Source organism: Halichoerus grypus, chromosome 3, assembly GCF_964656455.1.
Source record: "Halichoerus grypus chromosome 3, mHalGry1.hap1.1, whole genome shotgun sequence".
In the NCBI taxonomy this organism is placed as follows: Eukaryota; Metazoa; Chordata; class Mammalia; order Carnivora; family Phocidae; genus Halichoerus; species Halichoerus grypus.
The window spans coordinates 196,870,641-196,887,760 of NC_135714.1; the positions used below are offsets into that span (position 1 = coordinate 196,870,641).

The window sequence follows — 17,120 nt, forward strand, 5'->3', positions numbered from 1 at the left end:
AATTTATTTAGAAACATTTTTATTTACTGGCACCAAATGATCACTTAAAGTATTTTATTTTATTTTTTAATGTAGTGATTCCCAAATTGGCTTCTGTGGGTATTTTGGAGTGGCTATGAAGTTTTATGTTTGAGAAATACTGCTATATATGATTATGTGTGTGTGAGAACAAGAATTTATAACTTAAATAGGCAAAAATGGGCTTATGTCTCACCTCTAATGCTTACCTGACCTTGAGGTCATGTTCAAATTACCCAAATGGTCTAAGCTCCAGTTCTCTTACACACCAAATGGGACTAACAAAATCTCCCCTGCAGAAATATTGTGAGTCCCTGCATATCCCACAAATGTTAACATTTTCTCCAATTTAGAAGCCATGTAGGTGATAACTGTTGCTAAATAGACACTTAATTTATTAACGAGTGGTTCTCCAGAGATTTATTTGTAAATGTTTTCTAAAATCCTTTTTCAATCTTAGGGATCCATCTGGCTAATAATCAGTCTACCTCTCCTTCTCATGGACACCTTCATAAAAGAGTAGTCTACCTTTATAAAAGAGCCTTCCACACTAAAGTGACCCATAGCTCTGAGGACTTACACAGACATGTAGATATATGACATTAAGATGGCAAGTGGTGTCCATTTGGTGCCAAGTCAAAGCTACCAATTCAAAATGTACATCTCTTTATCTCATCTCACTTTTCAATCCTTTGGCATTTGAATTCTACCTCTTCTTGTTTCAAAGACAATGATCTAATGTTGAAATCATCTAAATTCTCGATTCAGTAAGTATTCGGGGGGCCATATCTTATTGGAATCTATATTTTACTCGATAATTTGCATTGTTGAATTTTCACTGTTTCTCGAAAACAATTATTTTGGCTTACAAAACACTGAACTTACATTACTCTGACTACTTATCTCTTTCTTTTGTGATTTCCTCATCTTTAATTTACTCTCTGCATATAAGTACTTCCCAGATTTCCATACTCTGCCCTTTGTTCCCGTACTTTTAAACCCTCCATCTAACTGATCTTATATATTTTCATGGGCTTAACTACATACATCTTGAGAACTTAAAAATCAAAATGTTCAGGATAGTATTCTCCAACATCTATATTCTCCCCCAACTGCATACTGGATGTTTCTGTTGGAAAGCTGATAAGTGTGCCTCAAATTCAACACATACAATTCTCAATCCTTCCCAACAAATATCTTTGGTCCTCCTAACTCTTCCAACCTATTTGATGATAAAGATCCACCCATGATACCACTAAATTAGTCACATTTCTTCTATCTCCTTTATATTATTTGGTTATTTCACATGTTTGTTGAATCCAAGCTTTTACCATGATCTACAAAGCTTTCCATCATCTGGCTCTTTGCACCTACCCAGCTTCATCTGTCATAATTCTTAGTTATGTTCCTGCAATCTGCTATTTCATTTCATTTGCTGAATGTGCATGTTATTCCTAAGTTCTTTGTCTTAACTCCTGTCTTTTACTCTGCTCTACCCATTCATCACCTCCCCTCCACTGAGATAGCTATTTTGTCTCCTTTAAAACTTGCTTAATATAGGGAGGACTTCCAGGGAAGATGGCCAAGTAGGAAGATAGTAAGCTCAGTTCATCCCATGGACACAATTAGATAACACCCACCTCAGTTTACATACTTGATTTATCCACAAGATCTTTATTTTTTATTATTATTAATCAATTTATTTATTTATTTTAGAGAGAGAGATAGAATGCAAGTGTGGGGTGGGGGGAGCAGAGGGAGAGAGAGAATCTCAAGCAGGCTCCACACCCAGCGTGAAGTCCAAAGCAGGGCCTGATCTCATGACCCTGAGATCCTGACCTGAGCCGTTATCAAGAATTGGTCACTGAACGTACTGATCCAGTCAGTTGCCCCTACAAGATCTTTATTAAGCCAAAGCTTGGATTATAGAACTCTTCTTTGCATTCAGTATATGTTTATGTAATATAATATATATATTATAATAGGAATCATATTATATATATTTATATATATATAATATAATATATATAATAGGAACAAAAGTGTATCTAATCTGTTAGATATATTTATATTATATTATTATAATATAATATAAATTATATATATTTATATATATATATATAATATAATATATATAATAGGAACAAAAGTGTATCTAATCTGTTTTGTTATTATCAGCACCAATCATAATTCCTGGGATATATTAAGGACTCAATATATATATATATTTTTTTGGTTAAATGAATATGAGATAAATATTTGAATGTTCAATCTTTAGTTGTTTCAATAATTTCACAAAATCTTTATTTTGGTCCTCACTCTTCCTAATGGGGAAAATTGTAGTATTAATCAGTTCAAGAAAAAATTTGTCAATTTCCAATTTATGTTTCATCAATTAAGGGTTTTCTGCTTTTCCTCTTCCAAACTAAAGTGACCAATAGTTGTAAAGACTTATATAGATGTATAGATATATGACATCAAGATGGCAAGCGGTATCCATTTGGTGTCCGGTCAACACTACTAATTTATCCTAGCACCCACTAATATGTACATTATCTTGTCTGGTCTTCAGGTATGATCAATTCCCTATGTGGGAACCCAGTGAACTCTCTACATGTCCACATATCCACATATTCTGTCCTTGACTTAAACTTAAAACACATGTATACCTGTCAGTCCATGTGGTACATCCTTTAAAGTCATGGAAAACTTTTAGATGCTCTTCCACAGAAATCTCGCATTGTGAAAGGGTGCTTTAGGCCCTCTCTGACTAGACATACCATGCCATAATTTTAATCTACTGCTCCCCACCAGAAAAATGAAGACTCATTTCTCTGGAACAGACTCTGCCCAAGAACCAAGGACATCCTTCTCAAAGACCCAAATCAGCATCTTTTCCTTATCTATCCTATACTCAGGCCAGGGTTTTCAAATTTAAAAATCAAGAATGTGTCACCTGTGTTCTTTGTTTTCATGTTAATAATTTCTCCTTGAGCAAATATTATCTTGTCTAGTGATACAAATGGATGAAGGTTTTTAACAAAGTAAAGGACTATAGGAATTCAGTAAGGTGGGGGAAGAACAGCACATTAATGCCTTTGCAATAGAAATGGACAAATGTTACTTTTAACAAATATCACAACAAAAAATTAAAAGAAATATAATAAATTTGTCCACTCAGACTTAATTACTTGTAATAGTTTCTGCTATCCACTTTTAGTTTTCTTATACTTACATTGCTCTGTGTATTGTCTTCCTATTCTTTGAATCTTCAGTAAGAACTACCCACAACTTTGCTGTGTTAGCAGATTTGACCTACTAGCATAGAACACTTTCTTGTCTTACTTCTTCAAATCATAGGCTTAAGCTAGAAGATTTTCTATCTGCTCCATGGGAGCTCAATTCTCTAAATTAGTTTTGCAAAGTATTTCACAGGACTTGCAGACAACTAATTTAGAGTTTGTTTTTCAATTTAGCAATTTTTCTACTCTTTTTTGTGGGGGTTCTGGATATATATATTATATATCTGTATATATATTGTATCTGTAGAATGTGGTCTTATATTTTCATGTGAAGTGATTAACCAGGACCACAAAATAACTACTACTTCAATAAATACTTTGTATCTGTTTAATAAAATTGGGATTTTGCTGTATATACAAGTTGGTGTATTGCACTCTTCGAAAAGAAGTCCCACTAAACTGCAAGCAATAGTCTACAGTGGTCTTAAATGTGCTTTAAAAATATGTTTTGTAAAGTTGCATAAAATTATAAAATTATGTGTTGCTGAATAAAGCAAAACACCCCATTTCTTATTGTTAGACATTTAAGCTTTAATGGGAATCAGCTAATTATAAATCATGTTGAGACAAACATTTCTTTACCCACATCACTGTCTAAGGTATATTTCATTATGTTTTGCTTTTACTTTTTAATTAGGATAGATTTCAACATGTTTTTATGAATCAAAGAGAAGAAAAATTGAGACCTGAAACATATTGCTTGCATTCAATGAAATATTCTTTAAAAATATTTTATTTTTTTCTTTTGGTTATTATGTCAAGAGAGAAGAACTATATGAAGACAATAAAAAATTGAATTATAACTAATTCCTGGCTTTCCCCTATTATTGATTAATCAGAAGAACCTTGGGCCAAGAGGGATAATCTGTTAAACCCATTAAAAATGTTATGTGGATGCAACTCTTTTTTTTTTTTTTTAAGATTTTATTTATTTAAGAAAGAGAGAGTAGAGCAAGAAAGAGAGCACGAACAGGTGAAGTGGGGCAGAGAGGAGGGAGGAGGGGCCGAGATAGAGGGAGAAGCAGGCTTTTCACTTCGCAGGGAGGCCTACACAGAGTAGATCCCAGGTTCCTGGGACCATGACCTAAGCAGAAGGCAGACACTTAACCGCTTAACCGACTGAGCCACCCAGGTGCCCAAGTGGATGCAGCTCTTGTTCTTGGGGTGGTGAGTTCAAGCCCCACATGGAGTGTAGAGATTATTTAAATAAATAAAACTTAAAAATAAATGTTATGTGGAGAACTAACACCAAGTGGAAAAAAGTAGAGTGTGAAACTTATTCTGAATAGAGAAAATATTCTGTTAGCTATTATTAATGCTTAATCTATACAAATGGAGATTTTTAAGAGACCGTAATTAATTTTTAGGTATTAGATTCTCTAATATTAAATATTGGAGAAAACTGTGTTTCAATTGTAGACTAAAATTTTATTGTTTTTTTTAATTACAAAACGTACAGTATTTTTATCTCATAGTCAAATGAAAGCTGTGAATTGTTTTATAATACAAAGTATACACACACTCTGTATGTGATGTTTGTTAATTCTGTAAAATTATCCTTCGGAGATTGGAAGAATTGCATGGTATTTTCATAAAGTTATTGGAAGAGTGCGCCATCTGGTGTTAATAGTGTGGAAATGCAGACACACAGTCCAGAGGCCAAGTAAGCATAAGAATATGTGTTAAATTTATTTAATCCATCTAATTTATTCATATTCGTATTTATATTGACATGAATATATTCTAACTAACCTGAAGGTTTAATGAAAGAAAAAAACACGAGTTCTTATGATTTCAAATTCTGGTTGCAGTTTTTTAACAAATTAGGAAAATCAATTAGATCATCCAATTCATAAATGATCAAAATCATTTTTAAAGTATCTAAAAATATGGATTTACACTAATGTCTCTTACCTTCTAAGATTTACAAACTGCCAGCAAGTGTAAATGAAGCCACAGGTATGTATTTATATCTATACCAAGACAGCCCTTTGCCATCTATCTACGGAGTTGTGGTATTAGCAAACTTTAACACTTATGGCTACTTTATTTATTTTTTTTAAAGAATTTATTTATTTATTTATTTATTTATTTGAGAGAAAGAGAGAGAATGAGTGCAGGGAGGAGCAGAGGGAGAGGGATAAGCAGACTCCCCGCTGAGTACAGAGCCAGCTGTGGGGCTTGATCTCACGACCCTGAGATCATGGACTGAGCCAAAATCCAGAATTGGAGCCTCAACCAACTGAGCCATCCAGGTGCCCCTGTGTGGCTACTTTAGATTCTTATTTTAATTCTGAACAATCTTCCATTTGACAGTGTGTCATCTCCTTTTCTAAATATCATGGAAGTTAAGGGAAGTCATTCAGTTGAACCTGAATGAGGAGTGTACACTCTTTACTGAACAGTTAGGGTTCAGCGAAAGGAGAGTGGATACATGTGTATGAAAGAGGGATTGTTAATATTGTTAGTAGCCAGATTACACTTCTAGTTGGTGAGGGAAATACAGGGACATGGTTCTCATTGTATATTCAGATGTGTGTACTAGGTGGGTGAGGTGTATACTATGTTCCTTCTTGCCTTTCAGTTCTCTCTACCCTCCTTGTAAATATCAAGGGTGATATTTATATGAACTGGGATAAACACCTGGATTTCTTTCCCTGTTAGGAGAATTCTAAAATAGTGAAATCTATGCAGATAAAGATGGTTCCTTTTATGCATGGCATTTGTTTTTCTAGTAGTAGTAGTAGTAGTAGAGAGAGAGAGAAATGGTGTGAAATGATCCAATCTTGATCATCGATTTGACCTGCCATTTAAAAAACCCCTAGTTCTTAACTATATGCACATGTATATATAAATATTTTATGAATAACAAATATAATATAAATATAAATGCATAATGAATAAGGGTATATGATTTGGAGCAAGATTTCCTGGATTCAAGTTCGAGGTCTACCACTTGTTGTCTGTGTAAACCTGATGTTGTTTAACCTCTCTGCTCCTCATGTCCTCAGAGGTATTACCTGGTATTTTAGGACTTATTGCATGGGGCTCTTGTAAGGAGCAAAATATTTAATATGTATAAGGTATGTGGTAAGCCTCGTGCATGGCTGAGTTCTCAAAAATATGTTTTAAAATATATGTAATTTCAATAGAGAGGACTAGGATAGCTGTGTATTTCATTGGGTGCTATAGGATTTGGGTTGGGAAATGTTCACTTAGACTCTTATGTAAATCTCATTTTAACTTAGGACAGAATGAGGACAAACCTTCCTTCCTCTTCAAAGTCACCAGACGTCTTTGGTGACAGTTCTCAAGCTGGATTTTTTTACAAAATTCAGTTAGCAAGATAAATAAGCTCTTATAAAAACTTCATATTAAAATATTTGAAACATATTCTTTAAGCTATTGATTCACTGATTATTTAAACTATGATTTAAAACCTATCTTTTAAACTAATATGCACTGTGATGTTAATGATCAATTCTTTCATTAAGCTAAGTGTATTCTTAAAGCAAGAAACATGGTCAACATTTTAGATGGACTTCTTTTAGAATCATTTCTTTGTTAAGAAATACATCCCATATATATATATATATATATATATATATATATATATATATATATATAATATACATATTAACTAAAAGGCAGTAACATTACTTATCCAAATTCATTTTGGATACTTCCTACATTTTATTTTATTTTATTTTATTTTTTTAAAGATTTTATTTATTTATTTGAGAGAGAGAGAATGAGAGAGCGAGCATGAGATGGGGGAGGGTCAGAGGGAGAAGCAGACTCCCCGCCGAGCAGGGAGCCCGATGCGGGACTCGATCCCGGGACTCCAGGATCATGACCTGAGCCGAAGGCAGTTGCTTAACCAACTGAGCCACCCAGGCGCCCACTTCCTACATTTTATAATTATATTTTTATAAATTAGTCAGCACTGCACTATTTTTCTACAAAGTTTATGTTTAATTTTTTCATGGAATTAGGTTGTAAGACTATTGATCTGAGCATAGTCAAATAACTAAGTCTCTATGAGAGGTATTTCTCAGCTCATCAGATTATGTTTGTGGTTCTTAGCAATTATGGTTGCAGCTGCCAAAATAGAAGCTTATTGCAGGGACCAAACAGATGGTGTAAAGAAACGATCAATGTCACATGTCCTTTTGCAGGGGACATGGACACTGAGGCAAAATAGGTATTTATGGTCCTTCTAAAGTGTACACACACACTCTCATATACATCCATGGATCTTAGACACAACATACACACATGCATGTATTTAAGATTGAGTTCTACACTGTCCAGTGGTGGCCGTGTATAGGGCAGGATCAGTCCCCTACCCCAAATTCAAAATTCATTCAGGTGTGGAGACTAATAACATTCGAACAAGAGAAAGTCATTTACTGAAGTTGTTACACAATAAAGAATAGTCTGCTACTTTACAATTTGTCTTAAAATTTTTCTATAAATAAGCAGCAGAATCACAGGAAATATAATTGCACATTTCTTGAGCAAAGGAAGAGTAATACAATGATGAAAGACCTGGAGAAAGGGAAAATGATCTAAAAAATGTCGTTTGTTTGTTTTTTTTGTTAAAGATTTTTTTTTATTTAGTTGACAGAGAGAGACACAGCGAGAGAGGGAACACAAGCAAGGGGAGTGGGAGAGGGAGAAGCAGGCCTCCTGCTGAGCAGGGAGCCCGATGCGGGGCTCGATCCCAGGACCCTGGGATCATGACCTGAGCCAAAGGCAGACGCTTAACGACTGAGCCACCCAAGCGCCCCTCTAAAAAATGTTTTCAAAGGCATTCAGGAATGACGAAACTGTATAGTAAGTATGGGGAGGTGTTATAGGCCTGCAGAAAAGATGTTTCTGTATCCTATTTAGAGGGACATCACAGATGGGAGAGTAAGTCTGAAGAGCTGCAAATAACAAAATTCATCAGCAAGAGACAGACGTGTATACTAACACTGCATTTTGAGAATGACAGTTTTTGTTACCTCTGTATACTGTCCTCCTGTATTAATTATAAGCATTTCTTGAATCTGCTTACAAAAAAAAAAAAAAATTGTGTGTATGTGTGTATGTGTGTGTAATTTCAAAATATCAGTGAAGGAAAGGAAAAGAAATATACGATTAAAAATTAAATATTTGCTATAAGGTTTCACTTTTTCTAAAACATTTCCCAAAATATTATTTTTATATATAACCTTCCACAATGTTTTTAGTTTTTAGCAGCACTGTTGCTATTACTTTAATGTCCGCAGTGTTACCATTCACATGTTGATAAGAATAAACCAGAACCTTGTATTCTAAATTATTTTTTAAAGTTCTGTATATTGCGATGTTTTCACAACATCCATTTACAAATATGCATAGGCTTGGAATTAACACTATCAGACCAGTTTCTGCTCCTTGCCCTGGACTGCCAGGATACTGCCCCTCCCCATGGCTAGCTAATTCCAAAGATGATCACAGCTTGCCTAAGAGCACACCTTTCATATGTAAACCAACCAATCCTGAGTTTATACCCCCAGCTACCTCCTTATTAACTCTCACAGGCCAGGCCAATATTTCCCATATTCTAAATCATCTCAGGGTCAGGTACCAGGCAATTGTGTCCACCTCTACAGCCCAGCCCAAAGCCTGCCGGTGTTATTCACACTAGTCAATCCTACACTGTTTGCTCTGTTTTGCTTTTCCCATTACCCTGGCCTTCTGCCTCCTGATGGACACTGAGGTCTTGGTAGGACATGCAGTGGCCCCTCTCCCTGGAACCTGTGAATATCATTAACTTCTTAGTTATTACTAAGACTAATAGTCTTAGTACTACTAACTAATAACTATTAGTTATATTAGTACTACTAACTAATATAACTATTAGTTGTAACTAATAGTTATAGCTAACTATTAGTTATAACTTCCAAGTCTTATTTCTTCAGGGGGCTGTATTTATTTTACCATACTATATCCCACAGGTGCTCTCCTAAAGCACACATCATTTCTCACGTGTCCATGGAATTTTAATGCCCTAGTGGATACTAATCCATGTTCTACTAATCCATCTTCTCAGCTTTGACTGAAACATTCATCCTCAAGAATTACACCCATCTGTCACCCACAGCAATGAGAACACAGTGTCCTGAGTCCCTTATTCCCTGAGAAGGTGTTCTGAACACCATTAGCACTCTTGCTGAGCCCACTTCCACTAGATTTAATTAATTATTGTTGAAAACATCGCAGATTTCAGTAGGCTAATTTTACTATGAATTTCCAAGAGGTGAAAGCAAAATTCAGTATTTTGCAAGTTTACTATTACAAATATAATTAATAATGGCCAGTATCCAGGGTTTTTGGGATTTTTTTTTTTTTAATTTTTAGGGGAGGGAGGTGACTTGAATAGTTTTGATTTTATTCCCTTGTCACTGTGGAACTAGTGTACTATAAATGATGGGTGCCTACAATTGTTTGACCTGAATGTCAACTGAAGTTTTATTATGTCCATATACTTGTGCTCACATTAATCCAGCTCCAAAATGTTATAAAACAATCTTCAGTGTGTCATAGAAGAGACAGATACCCTAGCTTCCTTAAAGAGAAAAAAGAAAAAAAAAAACTTTAAAAGGAGAAATGGGTTTCCAAGGTCATGGATCATAAAATATTGACAACATTTGCAGTAGCATAAACCTATGCATTTATACACTAGGAGTGAGGAGCTATTTCCTCAGTACTAGTGTGGTATCCAAACTCGTAACTGACATATGGAATCAGCACTATTTATATTATCAGGAAACACATTGCCAGTCAATGATCTCACAGGCAGGTCTGCTCGATTAGCACTCCTGTATTTCTTTATTAACAATGACATAGTGCTTGTCAAAGACAGAGGATCCCAGTTTCAGGATTTTTTATCTGAGAGTCAGTGGCCAAGACTTAGCCCTTATCTTTAGTGTTCCAGGTCTGATTATCCTGATTTTACCTTCTTCTGTTTCCATAAAGGGTCTGAGATTGTGTATGGTGCATGTCACTAGTCAGCATAGTTCTTATTCCTTTCCTCTCATCTAATCTCAGAGATCATGCGAGTGACTGGACCTGATAATAAACTCACACTGCCTGGCATCTTCTCAGCTTTGACTGAAACATTCATCCTCAAGAATTACACCCATCCGTCACCCACAGCAATGAGAACACAGTGTCCTGAGTCCCTTATTCCCTGAGAAGGTGTTCCGAACACCATTAGCACTCTTGCTGAGCCCACTTCCACTCCTTGGAACTATTAAGTTAACAGTTAAACACACTGGTAAAATGTTCATTGCTGAGTTAATTGACACTTTTTTCCCCTGTGTAGTTAGAGTTCAATAACCCAGGACAACGTTCTCCACACATGCAATCCTAGCACTGGTCCCACGATTATGGAGGGGACAATCATATAATCTCTAAATGCATAGTCTTACTTTTAAGCACACACAAAAACCTCACAGAATGCACAGGCATTCTTTAATCTTTGATTTGAAGTACATGTTCCACACCAAACTGTGCACGTAGAATGAGGAGGGTTTAGGAGCTGTTTTTCAGCTCTCTTTAATTCACCCACTGTCCCCAAGCTTACAACTGCACAGGGTATTAACTTTCATTCCTGTAACTTGGGGTATGTAGTGGACATCATAGTTGTCGTCCAAGATCCAATTTACCCTTCCGTATTGTGAATGAGGTTTGCAAGGAATAGGCTTTGACTAGGCATCCTTGCCATGGTTGTTGATGTGGAAATGACCCAAGGCAAGCCAAGTTTCTGATTTATATTTAATGAGTATGAGAATTTTCTTTCTTCCCTGGATGTGAACAAAGGATAATGATAATAGTAGCTAAAATTTATGAAATGCTTACCATGTTCCACATAGCAAGTATCCTAACTGTATTGCAGGAATTAGTTTAATTCTCAGATTCTTTCTGTGAGATAGATTCTGTGCTTACTCAAATAATCCATATGAGTGAAAAGAGGTTAGATAAATGCACAAGGTCACATGTATAATCAATGTTTGAGCTAGACTGTGAATTCACACAGTCTGAGACTAGGACCATGCTTATGTCCAATTTACTGTTGACATTTTCTTTGTGTGAAAATCATGAAGGTAGTAATCTTACTCTAGAAAAGAAGGAAGCTGAGAAAATCAAAGAGAAATGTAAGATGCACCCTAGTTGAACAGCGCCTAAAGTCTACTCTAGCTCTGAACTATTCAGTTTTAAAAATAAACCTTCTTAATGTCCAAGCCAGTTTGAATTAGATATCTCGGTAACCTGTAGCTAAAAGCATCCTCTCCTATCAATTAGTGCCAGAAAGACATACAATAGAACCTCGAACAACACGATTTGAACTGCCCAGGTCTACTTATACACAGATTTTTTTTTTAAATAAATACAGTACAGTACTGTAAATGTATTTTCTGTTCCTTATGATTTTCTTAATAACATTTTCTCTAACTTACTTCATTGTAAGAATATCTTATTTAAAACACATAACATACAAAACATGTGTTAGCCAACTGTTTATGGTCTTAGTAAAGCTTCTGGTCAACAGTAGCCTATGGGTAGTTAAGTTCTGCGGGAGTCAGAAGTTATACATTGATTTTCGACTGTGCTGGGCTTCAGTGCCCCTAATCCTTTGATTGTCCAAGGGTCAACTGTAGTTACAAAGTCACAAAGACTAGACTATATCAGTTTGGTTAAGCAAGAAAGGGAGAATGTAAGACTCTCAAGGACTTTTTTATTTCTGGGTGGGCATCTGGCAATCCTTTTTACATGTTAACAATTAGTGATTTCACCCAATTACGATAATGGCATTCCTCTTGCTTCAGTGATTATTTTGGGAATACATCTGTAACAGTTCAAAGTCATTCCTCTTGCTTCAATGACTCAGGGATCAATCAAGTGAAAGACAAAAAAGGAGTAGGGCTTGACATTATGGAAGAGGCTGTCTCTCCCTGTCTTTCTGCATGTCAAGAACTATGCTACTAGCAGCCATTTTTGTCCATGGGGATAGACACCCCAGGATGAAGCCACAGTTGGAAATGCACAGAACTAAAAATACTGGAAAGAAACAAAGGAACTCCCTACTTTAGGCATTTTAGGTTACATGAGCCAACTAATGCCCTTTATGGTCTAGGACACTGTCAGATGTGTTCTGTGGTGTCATCCAGAGCATGCTAGGTAATGCAGTGTGGTCTCACTCCAGTTTTGTAGAAAGTGTTTCCTTCGGGCACACTTGTCTTTTCCTCCCCTGAGCCACCTAGTTTGATTTAGTTCCTCTCCTTCTCCTTCTGAGTTCCAATTATTGACAAGCCTGCCTCCTATGCAAGTTGCCACGGTGATAAGAAATGAAACTGTGTATCTTGAGATGGAGAAAGAGTCAAAGAGGTGCTGGCCATGATATCCCATCATATTATCCAAAAAATAAGGTTTCCAGTTTCAGCTTCTCTATCACATGAAACAAACTACTCCAAACTTTAGTGGCTTTTAGGACAGCAACCATCTATTACGTCTCATAATGTTGTGTGTTAACTGGGTGGTATCTCTGTTGTACATCATGATGATGGCTAGGTCAGTCCTGAGGGGCATTCAACCAGAAGCTTCATTCACTTCTCTTTCACATGATCACCTTCCCCATGTAGAGTTTTTATCTTCCAGGACCTTTCCAAGTAGTTTTTTTCTTCAGCAGGAGTGCCTAGATTTCTAATAGCATCTAACTGGTCTCATGGAAGAACATTTCAAGAGGGTAAGCCCCAACATGAAATGCTTTATTGAGCCTCCACTTGCATCATTCATGCTAATTCCTATTGGCCATAACAAATAACATGACCAAGTCTGTATGTCAAGGACTATGCAAGGGCATGATGGAGTAAGTGTACGTAGTTCACTGAGTCACCACTGCCACGTCTATCACGGATAATGAAACCTTTTACTATGTCAGTATTCATTTCCCATTAGCATATCCCAAAGGTTCTTATCTAAAGCCAGTCAACTTCTTTGACTTTAGTTGTTCCACTAAAAGCTGCCTTCAGTTATCAGAGCCATGGTGCTGTCAATGGTTTCCATGACTTGGGAACAGGTATCGGTTAAGAAACAGATCAAAATTCATTTTATCAGATCCCCATTCTATCTATCTGGTTTGAATACATTTCTGTGTCTTGAAACCAAATATCCCTGAACAAAACAAATAAAAAAAAAAAGGAAATGAATGTATTATTTGGGATTTGGCAGCCTATTAATTAGAATGTCTTATTAGCCTTTCTGTTTAAAAACTTATTATTAATCATGCTCTATATCAAACAATAGGATAGGTGATTTCTCATGAGTTAATTCATTGGATTTTATCATCAACTTTGTGACATATATACCATTTTTTTCTCCTTTTACATTTGAGGAAATTGGGACTTGACACGTTTAATAACTCACCAATGTCACATTAGTAGAAAGTGGAAGAGCCAATATTTGAAGGAAGACTGGAAATGTATTTTTCTAAAATTGAATAACATAAAGAGAGTAATCTGACAGATATTTTGAACTAAGATTCACCCATTACTAAAGCTTTACTCCCTCAAAAAAAAAAAAAAAAGAAAGTCCTCTCGATATGAGGTGATCTGGCTTTGACATTTGCAATCCTACTGGCCTATGTTGACGGAAGTTACCTGGTTGGCTCTGCAGGTGCGACTTGCAGGCTGACAGCTCCATGTAAGTCCTCTAAAAGCTGTGTACCTGTCTAAGAATGTTCAATTCCTGGAGGGAAGGGTTCACTATTCCCCTTTCTCAAGCTCTACTGGCATGTATTTATTTACCTTTTCAGGCCTTTTATTTTTTTTTAATGTGACTGTCAGACATGACATGCCTTTTTTCATCTTTGAAGAAGATAAAAATTGTTGTTGTTTTTAAAGATTTATTTATTTATTTGAGAGAGAGAGTTGTGGGGGCAGAGGGAGAAGGAGAGAGAGAGAATCATGAGCAGACTCCTTGCAGAGCATGGAGCCCGATGCAGGGCTCAATCTCATGACGCTGAGATCACAACCTGAGGTAAATCAAGAGTCACATGCTTAAGTGACTGAGTCACCCAGGTGCCCCAAAATGAAGGCTGTTTATAAATAACTTTGGTTACTCTCAGGGTAAGTGGATCAAGGCCCATTGTGTCATGTATCTATACTAAATATCTAGGTTAAATAATCAAGCAAGAAAGCAGGTCAGGACTTGAGGCTAGGTGTGCAGGATATGATTGGAAACATACTGAGGCCAAGGTGTAAAGTGAGAAGCCAGAAGAAAACAGAAATTGAGGTCAGAATAAAGGAAATATGAACTATGAGGCCAATCCATGTTCAGAACTGCAAAACATCGCAGCGCCTGGGTGGCTCAGTCAGTTAAGTGGCGGACTATTGATTTCACCTCAGGTCGTGATCTCAGGGTCCTGAGACTGAGCCCCATGTCGAGCTCCATGCTCAGTGGAGAGTCTGCTTGGGATTCTCTCCTCCTCTCCCTCTGCCCCTGCCCCTGCTCGTGCTTTCTCTCTCTCTCTCTCTCTCTCTCTAATAAATAAATAAATAAATCTATCGTAAAAAAAAAAGAACTGTAAAACATCTTAATCAAGTTTGTCATCTCTAGTCAAAGAAAGGGACATGAGAGGTAGGGGGATGGAAGAGGTAAAGGTCATAGAAAATGGCATTAAGAGACTGGGGCTCGATCACTAGGAGGAATGAATGTATCTTATATCCTTACAGGGCTGAGTATGATTCATTTTTAGCTCCTTCACTACCTTTATTTCCCACAGGGCCAAAAATTTCTCAGATCAATTACTAATGGTGAAATATTCCTTTAATAATTTGGTTGTTGACATTTAAATGTTTACCTCCTCACCAAAATTTGTATTGCTTTTTTCGTCTTTGTAGAGCGATAACTGAGCCATTTGACTTTCTTAACAAAAAATACAATAGGTGGCTATAGTGACCACCTGTTAATCTCGGCATTTCCTTGCATATTTATAACATGTCATTTTAAAATAGGTACCTCAGAGGGGAGAGAAGTAAAATGTGTTTCTTGTTAGTATAAAGAAGCTAGTCTAGAATCTTTAGTATTTTATCTCCTAAGTTACCTTATAAATGTACTTACACTTTTACTCCTGAATATAATTTTACCCATATAATATGTTAAGAATATTTATATAAATACTTGTCACCTTAAGTAGGCTCCTTATTCAAGACTGAAATATCCATAAATATTACCAAACAAATATGACTCATCTTTATTCGTAATCCAATATTGTTTGTTTTAGGGGACTTGTTCTAAACAGAAGTATCTCTCCCGTGTAGTTAGATTAATCAGGATGTTATTTTGTATTGCCTAAGAGCAGTGTGTTCAGTAATTGGATAATTTGTCTTCCCCGTCACAATAATAGTGGACGGAATCAGTACACTTGCCATGAAGAAGTTTGTTTCTGCCTGAGCTCAGGGAAAATTTGACTACTTCTATCAGATTAACATCCATTTGAAAATAAATTATTCCTGTAATCATCAACAGAACCCAAAAGCCTGCTAGGCCTTCCTGAGGGAATTATTATTGCATTGGGAAGGAAGGGGAGGGCTGGGGAGACATCCGAAAGGGGTGACGAGGGAGGGGATCTCAGAGATGGCTTGCCTCCCCTTCATGCCCACAAGGGCAGATAGTGAGAATCATTCTGCTTATAAACGGGGAGACAGAACTAAATCAGTACGATTGCATTGGCATATGGCTTAATGCTTCCGAATGGTACTGGGAAATGAAGATCACACATTAATGTACCACGCAGGGCGATTGTGAGTGGAAAAGAAAATGCCGGGCCGGTTTGCAGTGCTTTGATAAAGTACCATATTTGCAACTCAAGAAAGTTCTGTCCAAAGTTAGTTCAGTGAGTGTGACTTTCTGCCATAATCGTTATGGGACGTAGCTACTGTCCCCGCACAGGACAGCCCATTTTCTGTCCATATTTCCATATGAATGTCTGGTCTCATAGACACACATGCAGATGCATATCTGCACATATTTATGCTCCCATTTAATTTCTTTTTACTAACTATGAACAATTAAAATATTGTATCATAGTCCTCTGTACACATTGCACAAAGAAAGAACTGAGCTTTTTTCAGGTCTATGAGCCACTCTTGTCTTTTAAAATTCTAACGTTTTTCTTCACAGCTGCGGGCCCTTTTGCGAACTCAATAGTTCCCTCACTTTGCTACTTGCAAAACAGCTCCAGAGAAAAAGAAAATAAAAGTATTTTTGCTTCATTTTTTTCCCTCCAGTTTTACCAACCTTCTATTCTCACCGCAGAAATAAAAAGATGGAAACAATAAAACACAAAAGTCACCTATATGAATGAATCACACAGGCTCCTATGATTCTCCAACCAGAAGTGTTCCTGCCAATTTATGATTTAGGATGATAAATGAAGTACTTCTCTCTTACCAGTAATCCTTTCTGTATCACCTTTTGTACTGATGACTATTAAAATAAAAAATGTATAGATTACTTTTCTATTACAGCTATTTCTCTTAGAATTCTCACATGTAGCACCTGGTTCTATAGAACACCACTATTTTTATGCTCTTGTTCTCTCAAAGAGATGACATGGTCTCATCTTAAAGGAAAAGAACTGATCGTCTTAGACATTTTCTTTTTTTTTTGACCTTCTGATTTCATATTCGTAACTATTTAACTTACTTAAACATAAAAGGTTAACATGATTAAATAGAATTAAAATGGTTTTAATAAGCATCTTCT

General features: G+C 36.2%; 1 long non-coding RNA gene across 1 annotated transcript in view; it reads right to left on the reverse strand.

Moving 5' to 3' along the window:
- Positions 1 to 17,120, reverse strand: part of LOC118528435 (uncharacterized) — a 1,879,419-nt gene that overhangs the window by 1,705,162 nt on the left and 157,137 nt on the right. The gene's annotated exons all lie outside the window — the stretch shown is intronic.